Here is a 9065-nt window from a genome sequence, read left to right on the forward strand (position 1 = left end):
CCATTCAATACCCACATATGTCTGTCCCTTCCCCACTATAGATCTTATCTGATTTTTAGAGGTGCTAAACTGCAGAGACTAGAGTCCTAGCTCTGTGTTTGATCACCCAGCCATCTCCTGGTGAGACGACCTGCTGCTAATTTAGCCTTATGCAGCTCCCACAATGCCCTTCACCTGATAGTTTAATGTGCCCTATATATTTAGAAGATCTGTAAGGGGTGCACGCGTGAAGGGGTGTGCACGCATCTTCTTGTGCAAAGTAGCTTCGGAGATAAGTGGCAATTATTTCAGAGGCAGTTAGTCAGGGCAGGAGTCAGGTAATGAAAACTTTGACCACTTACTCTCTTTTAACTATGTTTCTGTTAGCTCTCACTTTTTCCTCTATAGTCCTCCACTTTCTAGTAACCCCTCAAATCCCTACACCTAGTAAGAATCTATTCATCTCTCCCTCCATCCTCCCCATTCATCTCACCTCCTCCTCCAAATTATTCCTAAACATTCAATCTTGGATCTCCAAATACAGACAGCCACCTCATACTCTCTCTTGCTCCCACCTGCTAACACTTTCTCTGCTCCTCCTCAATGCTGGAGATATCTCTCCAAATCCTGGTCCTCCTCGCCATATCCCCACAGTTACTTCTTCCTCCTATCCACGACCTTCCACAAACTTTCACAACCCTTCTAACCTCATACCCATCCAACCAATCCCCACTCCCTTAGTTGCTCTAACAGGAGCTATATGGAACGCTCTCTCTGTCTGCAACAAACTTTCCTTCATCCACGATCTTTTCATTACAAACAAACTTTCCTTCCTCGCCATCACTGAAACCTGGCTCACCCCCTCTGACACAGCCTCCCCAGCTGCACTTTCATATGGCGGATTCCACCTTTCCCACACCCCCCGCCCCAACGGCAAACATGGTGGAGGCGTAGGTTTTCTCCTATCAGAACACTGCGCTTTCACCCAAATCCCACTGCCACCCTCCGTTACACTCCCCTCTTTTGAGGTGCACTGTGTGCGCATCTATTCCCCCTCCAACCTCCAACTGCCCGTCGTTTACCGACCGCCAGGGCAAGCCACCACCTTCTTAAACCACTTCACCACCTGGCTGCTTCACTTCCTCTCCACTGACATCCCCACTATCATAATGAGTGACTTCAACATCCCCATTAACACTTCCCACTCGTCTGTCTCTAAGTTCATATCTCTCACTTCCTCCTTCGGACTCACTCAATGGTCTTCCACACCCACCCACAAAGATGGCCACACACTGGACCTCATCTTCACCCGCCTCTGTTCCCTATCTAACCTCTCTAACTCACCTCTCCCTCTCTCTGATCACAGCCTACTTACATTCTCTTCTCTCTCCTCCCCGGGGGCAACAATCCCCACTCCATAAACTTGCATACCCTCGCAGAAATCTCAAACACCTTGACTTACACTCACTCTCTGAATCCCTCCTCCCTCTTACAGACATAAATTCCTTACATGATGCAGACGTTGCTGCTGCTTCATATAACACCACAATAGCTGCAGCTCTTGACTCGATCGCCCCTCTCACACACACCACATCTGGCACATTCAACAGGCAACCCTGGCACACTAAACTTACTAAAGAACTGCGCCGGGCTTCCAGGGTTGCGGAGCGGAGATGGAAAAGGTCTCACTCCATCGAGCACTTCATCGCATTCAAGCAATCCCTCACTAATTTCAAGTCCGCACTCACTACAGCAAAACAAACCTACTTCTCATCTCTCATATCCTCCCTATCTCACAACCCTAAACAGCTATTTAACACTTTCAACTCTCTCCTTCGTCCCCCAGCACCTCCTCCCTCTGCTGTCATCTCAGCCGACGACTGTGCCTCATTCTTCAAGCAGAAGATTGACACCATCAGACAAAATTTTTGCCTAAAGTCCACACAAGCCCTCCTCATATCTATTCAACCCTCCTCCTCCAAACCCCACTTCTCCACCATTACAGAAGGTCAAGTCTCCTCTTTACTCTCCAAATCACACCTCACCACCTGCGAACTTGACCCAGTTCCATCCCACCTCATCACTAACCTTATCACAGTCTTCATCCCAACCCTAACCCACCTCTTCAATCTGTCACTAACAACCGGTGTCTTCCCCTCATGTTTCAAACATGCCGCAATCACACCCATCCTCAAAAAGCAATCCCTTGACCCATCCTCTCTGACTAGCTACCGCCCCATATCACTCCTCCCCTTTGCCTCAAAACTACTAGAACAACATGTCCACCTTGAACTGTCCTCCCACCTTTCCTCCTGCAACCTCTTCGACCGCCTGCAATCTGGCTTCCGACCGCATCACTCGACTGAAACTGCCCTGACCAAAGTCACCAACGACCTACTAAATGCCAAATCCAAGTGACACTACTCCATCCTCCTCCTTCTGGACCTGTTATCTGCCTTTGACACAGTGGACCATTCCCTCTTACTCCAGATTCTCTAATCTCTTGGCATCACGGACTTGGCTCTATCTTGGATCTCCTCATACTTAACAGACAGGACATTCAGCGTCTCCCACTCACGCACCACCTCCTCATCTCGCCCCCTATCTGTCGGTGTCCCCAAAGGTTCAGTTCTAGGACCTCTGCTCTTCTTCATCTACACCTTTGGCCTGGGAAAGCTCATAGAGTCTCACGGTTTTCAGTATCTCCTCTATGCTGACGACACACAGATCTACATCTCTGGACCCGATATCTCCTCCCTACTAACCAAAATCCCACAATGTCTGTTCGCCATGTCATTCTTCTTCTCTGACAGATTTCTAAAACTCAACATGGATAAAACAGAGTTCATCATCTTTCCACCCTCTCATTCACATCCCCCATCTGACCTAGCCATCAAAGTCAATGGCTGTTCACTCTCCCCAGTCCCACAAGCTCACTGCCTTGGAGTAACCCTGGACTCTGATCTCTCCTTCAAGCCACATATCCAAGCCATTTCCACTTCCTGCCAACTCCAACTCAAAAACATCTCCCGGATCCGTGCATTCCTCAGCAAAGACTCTGCCAATACACTAGTTCATGCCCTCATCATATCCCGCCTCGACTACTGCAACCTCCTGCATCGTGGCCTCCCTTAGAACACTCTTGCGCCTCTCCAATCTATCCTAAACCCTGCTACTCGACTAATTCACCTGTTCCCCCGCTATTCCCCGGCCTCTCCTCTCTGTCAATCTCTTCACTGGCTCCCCATTGCACAGAGAACCAGTTCAAAACTCTAACCATGGCATACAAAGCCATCCACAACTTGTCTCCCCCATACATCTGTGGCCTAGTCTCCCGGTACTTACCTGCACGCAACCTCCGATCCTCACAAGATCTCCTTCTCTACTCCCCTCTTATCTCCTCCTCCCACAATCGTATACAAGATTTCTCCCGTGCATCCCCCCTACTCTGGAACTCTCTACCCCAACACATCAGACTCTCGCCGACCGTGGAAACCTTCAAAACAAACCTGAAGACCCACCTCTTCCGACAAGCCTACAGCCTGCAGTAACCATCGCAGCACGACCAACTTTACCCTCACCTAATGTATCCTCACCCATCCCTTCTAGAATGTGAGCCCTCGCGGGCAGGGTCCTTGCTCCTCCTGTACCAGTCGCTGACTCGTTTTGTTAAGATTATGTAAATGCTTTTATTAGGTATATCCCTATCACATGTAAAGCGCCATGGAATAAATGGCGCTATAATAATAAATAATAATAATAATAATAATAATAAAAAGACAATATCAATTCCCATAGGAAAAGTGGTGGAGGTTACAGTGGATTAAAAAGACAATATCAATGCCCCTTAGAAGAGAGATGGTAGTCGGAGTGGAATAAAAAGACAATGTCAGTGCCCCTTGGAAGAGTGGTGGAGTTGGCAGTGGAATAAAAAGACAATATCAATGCCCCTTGGACGAATGATGGAGGTCGCTGTGGAATAAAAAGACAATGTCAATGCCCCTTGGAAGAGTGGTGGAGGTTAGAGTGGAATAAAAAGACAATACCAATGCCCCTTGGAAGAGCTGTGGAGTTCAGAGTGGTTTAACCAGATGGTTTTATTGCCCCTTTGAAGAGACGTGGAGGTCACAGTAGATTAACAAGACGGTTTTAATACCACTTGGAAAAGTGGTGGAGGTCACAGTGGATTAAAAAGACAATATCAATGCCCCGAGGAAGACACGTGGAGGTCACAGTAGCTTAATAAGACAGTTTTAATGCCCCTTGGAAGAGTGGTGGAGGTCGCAGTGGAATAAAAAGACAATATCAATGCCCCTTGAAAGAGTGGTGGAGGTCACAGTGAAATAAAAAGACAATATCAATGCCTCTTGAAAGAGCTATGGAGTTCAGAGTGGTTTAACCAGATGGTTTTAATGACCATTGGAAGAGTGGTGGAGGTCGAAGTACATTAAAAAGACAATATCAATACTCTTTGGAAGAATGGTGGAGGTTACAGTGGAATAAAAAGACAACATCAATGCCTCTTAGAAGAGAGGTGGAAGCCGCAGTGGAATAAAAAGACAATATCAATACCCCTTGGAAGAATGGTGGAGGATACAGTGGAATAAAAAGACAATATCAATGCCAAGTGGAATTGACATGGACGTTACAGTAGCTAAACAAGATGTTTTTAAAGCACCTTGGGAGAGTGGTGGAAGTCATAGTGGAATAAAAGGACAATATCAATGCCCCTTGAAAGAGTGCTGTAGGTTACAGTCGAATAAAAAGACAATATCAATGCCTCTTGTAAGAGCTGTGGAGTTCAGAGTGGTTTAAATTGACAGTTTTAATGCCCCTTGGAAGACATGTGGAGGTCACAGTAGCTTAACAAGACTGTTTTAATGCCTCTTGGAAGAGTGGTGGAGGTCGCAGTGGATTAAAAAGACAATATCAATGACCCTTAGAAGAGAGGTGGAGGTCGCAGTGGAATAAAAAGACAATATCAATACCCCTTGGAAGAGTGGTGGAGGATACAGTGGAATAAAAAGACAATATCAATGCCCCGTGGAATAGACATGGACGTTACAGAAGCTAAACAAGATGTTTTAATGCACCTTGGGAGAGTGGTGGAAGTCGTAGTGGAATAAAAAGACAATATCAATGCCCCTTGAAAGAGTGCTGTAGGTTACAGTGGAGTAAAAAGACAATATCCATGCCTCTTGCAAGAGCTGTGGAGTTCAGAGTGGTTTAAATTGACGGTTTTAATGCACTTTGGAAGAGACGTGGAGGTCACACTAGCGTAACAATACGGTTTTAATGTCCCTTGGAAGAGTGTTGGAGGTCGCAGTGGATTAAAAAGACAATATCAATACTACTTGGAAGAGTGGTGAAGGTCCCAGTGGAATAAAAAGACAATATCAATGCCCCTTGGAATAGTGATGGAGGTTACAGTGGAATAAAAAGACAATATCAAGGCCCCGTGAAAGAAACGTGGAGGTCACAGTAGCTTAACAAGACGGTTTTAATACCCCTTGGAAGAGACACAAAAGTTGCAGTGGAATAAAAAGACAATATCAATGCCCCTTGGAAGAGTGCTGGAGGTTACATTGGAATAAAAAGACAATATCAATACCCCTTGCAAGAGCTTTGGAGTTCAGAGTGGTTTAAATTGACGGTTTTAATGCCCCTTGGAAGTGACGTGGAGGTGACAGTAGCTTAACAAGACGGTTTTAATGCCCCTTGGAAGAGTGGTGGAGGTAGCTGTGGATTAAAAAGACAATATGAATGCCCCTTGGAAAAGTGGTGGAGGTCGCTGTGGAATAAAAATACAATCTCAATGCCCCTTGGAAGAGTGGTGGAGGTTACAGTGGAATAAAAAGACAATATCAATGCCTCTTGGAACAGTGGTGGAGGTTACAGTTAAATAAAAAGACAATATCAATGCCCCGTGGAAGAGATGTGGAGGTCACAATAGCTTAACAAGACGATTTTAATGCCCCTTGGAAGAGTGGTGGAGGTCGCAGTGGATTAAAAAGACATTATCAATGCCCCTTGGAAGAGTGGTGGACGTCGCAGTGGAATAAAAAGACATTATCAATGCCCCTTGGAAGAGTTGTGGACGTCGCAGTGGAATAAAAAGACAATATCAATGCCCCTTGGACGAGTGGTGGAGGTTACAGTGGAATAAAAAGACAATTTCAATGCCCCGTGGAAGAGACGTGGAGGTCACAGTAGCTTATCAAGATGGTTTTAATGCCTCTTGGAGGACTGGTGGAGGTCGCAGTGGAATAAAAAGACAATATCAATGCCCCTTGGAAGAGTGGTGGAGGTTACAGTGGAATAAAAACACAATAATAATGCCCCTTGGAAGAGCTGTGGAGTTCAGAGTGGTATAACCAGACGGTTTTAAAGCTCCTTGGAAGAGACGTGGAATTCACAGTAACTCAACAAGATGGTTTTAATGCCCCTTGGAAGAGTGGTGGAGGTCGCAGTGGAATAAAAAAACAATATCTATGAACCTTGGAAGAGTGGTGGAGTTTACAGGTGAATAAAAAGACAATATCAATTCCCCGTGGAAGAGATGTGGAGGTCATTGTAGCTTAAAAACATGGTTTTAATGCCCCTTGGAAGAGTGGTGGAGGTCGCAGTGGAATAAAAAGACAATGTCAATGAATCTGGGAAGAGTGGTGGAGGTTAGAGTGGAATAAAAAGACAACACAAATGCCCCTTGGAAGAGCTGTGGAGTTCAGAGTGGTTTAACCAGATGGTTTTAATGCCCCTTGGAAGAGAAGTCGACTTCACAGTAGCATAACAAGATGGTTTTAATACCCCTTGGAAGAGTGGTGGAGTTCGCAGTGGATTAAAAAGACAATATCAATGCCCCTTGGAAGAGTGGAGGAGGTCGCAGTGGAATAAAAAGACAATATCAATGACCCGTGGAAGGGACGTGGAGGTCACAGTAGCTTAACAAGATGATTTTAATGCACCTTGGATGAGTGGTGGAGGTTGCAGGGGATTAAAAAGACAATAACAATGCCCATTGGAAGAGTGGTGGAGGTCGCAGTGGAATAAAAAGACAAAATCAATGCCCTTGGAAGAGTGGTGGAGGTTACAGTGGAATAAAAAGACAATATCAATGCCCCTTGGAAGAGCTGTGGAGTTCAGAGTGGTTTTACCAGACGGTTTTAATGCCCCTTGGAAGAGACATGGAGGTCACAGTAGCTTAACAAGACTGTTTTAATGCCCCTTGGAAGAGTGGTGGAGGTCGAAGTGGATTAAAAAGACAATCTCAATGCCCCTTAGAAGAGAGGTGGAAGTCGCAGTGGAATAAAAAGTCAATGTCAGTGCCACTTGGAAGAGTGGTGGAGGTTACAGTGGAATAAAAAGACAATATCAATGCCCCTTGGAATAGTGATGGAGGTTACAGTGGAATAAAAAGACAATATCAAGGCCCCGTGAAAGAAACGTGGAGGTCACAGTAGCTTAACAAGACGGTTTTAATACCCCTTGGAAGAGACACAAAAGTTGCAGTGGAATAAAAAGACAATATCAATGCCCCTTGGAAGAGTGCTGGAGGTTACATTGGAATAAAAAGACAATATCAATACCCCTTGCAAGAGCTTTGGAGTTCAGAGTGGTTTAAATTGACGGTTTTAATGCCCCTTGGAAGTGACGTGGAGGTGACAGTAGCTTAACAAGACGGTTTTAATGCCCCTTGGAAGAGTGGTGGAGGTAGCTGTGGATTAAAAAGACAATATGAATGCCCCTTGGAAAAGTGGTGGATGTCGCTGTGGAATAAAAATACAATCTCAATGCCCCTTGGAAGAGTGGTGGAGGTTACAGTGGAATAAAAAGACAATATCAATGCCTCTTGGAACAGTGGTGGAGGTTACAGTTAAATAAAAAGACAATATCAATGCCCCGTGGAAGAGATGTGGAGGTCACAATAGCTTAACATGACGATTTTAATGCCCCTTGGAAGAGTGGTGGAGGTCGCAGTGGATTAAAAAGACATTATCAATGCCCCTTGGAAGAGTGGTGGACGTCGCAGTGGAATAAAAAGACATTATCAATGCCCCTTGGAAGAGTTGTGGACGTCGCAGTGGAATAAAAAGACAATATCAATGCCCCTTGGACGAGTGGTGGAGGTTACAGTGGAATAAAAAGACAATTTCAATGCCCCGTGGAAGAGACGTGGAGGTCACAGTAGCTTATCAAGATGGTTTTAATGCCTCTTGGAGGACTGGTGGAGGTCGCAGTGGAATAAAAAGACAATATCAATGCCCCTTGGAAGAGTGGTGGAGGTTACAGTGGAATAAAAACACAATAATAATGCCCCTTGGAAGAGCTGTGGAGTTCAGAGTGGTATAACCAGACGGTTTTAAAGCTCCTTGGAAGAGACGTGGAATTCACAGTAACTCAACAAGATGGTTTTAATGCCCCTTGGAAGAGTGGTGGAGGTCGCAGTGGAATAAAAAAACAATATCTATGAACCTTGGAAGAGTGGTGGAGTTTACAGGTGAATAAAAAGACAATATCAATTCCCCGTGGAAGAGATGTGGAGGTCATTGTAGCTTAAAAACATGGTTTTAATGCCCCTTGGAAGAGTGGTGGAGGTCGCAGTGGAATAAAAAGACAATGTCAATGAATCTGGGAAGAGTGGTGGAGGTTAGAGTGGAATAAAAAGACAACACAAATGCCCCTTGGAAGAGCTGTGGAGTTCAGAGTGGTTTAACCAGATGGTTTTAATGCCCCTTGGAAGAGAAGTCGACTTCACAGTAGCATAACAAGATGGTTTTAATACCCCTTGGAAGAGTGGTGGAGTTCGCAGTGGATTAAAAAGACAATATCAATGCCCTTTGGAAGAGTGGAGGAGGTCGCAGTGGAATAAAAAGACAATATCAATGACCCGTGGAAGGGACGTGGAGGTCACAGTAGCTTAACAAGATGATTTTAATGCACCTTGGAAGAGTGGTGGAGGTTGCAGGGGATTAAAAAGACAATAACAATGCCCATTGGAAGAGTGGTGGAGGTCGCAGTGGAATAAAAAGACAAAATCAATGCCCTTGGAAGAGTGGTGGAGGTTACAGTGGAATAAAAAGACAATA

This window comes from Phyllobates terribilis, unplaced genomic scaffold, assembly GCF_046119375.1.
Source record: "Phyllobates terribilis strain yellow unplaced genomic scaffold, ASM4611937v1 Scaffold_39__1_contigs__length_11870865, whole genome shotgun sequence".
Lineage (NCBI taxonomy): Eukaryota > Metazoa > Chordata > Amphibia > Anura > Dendrobatidae > Phyllobates > Phyllobates terribilis.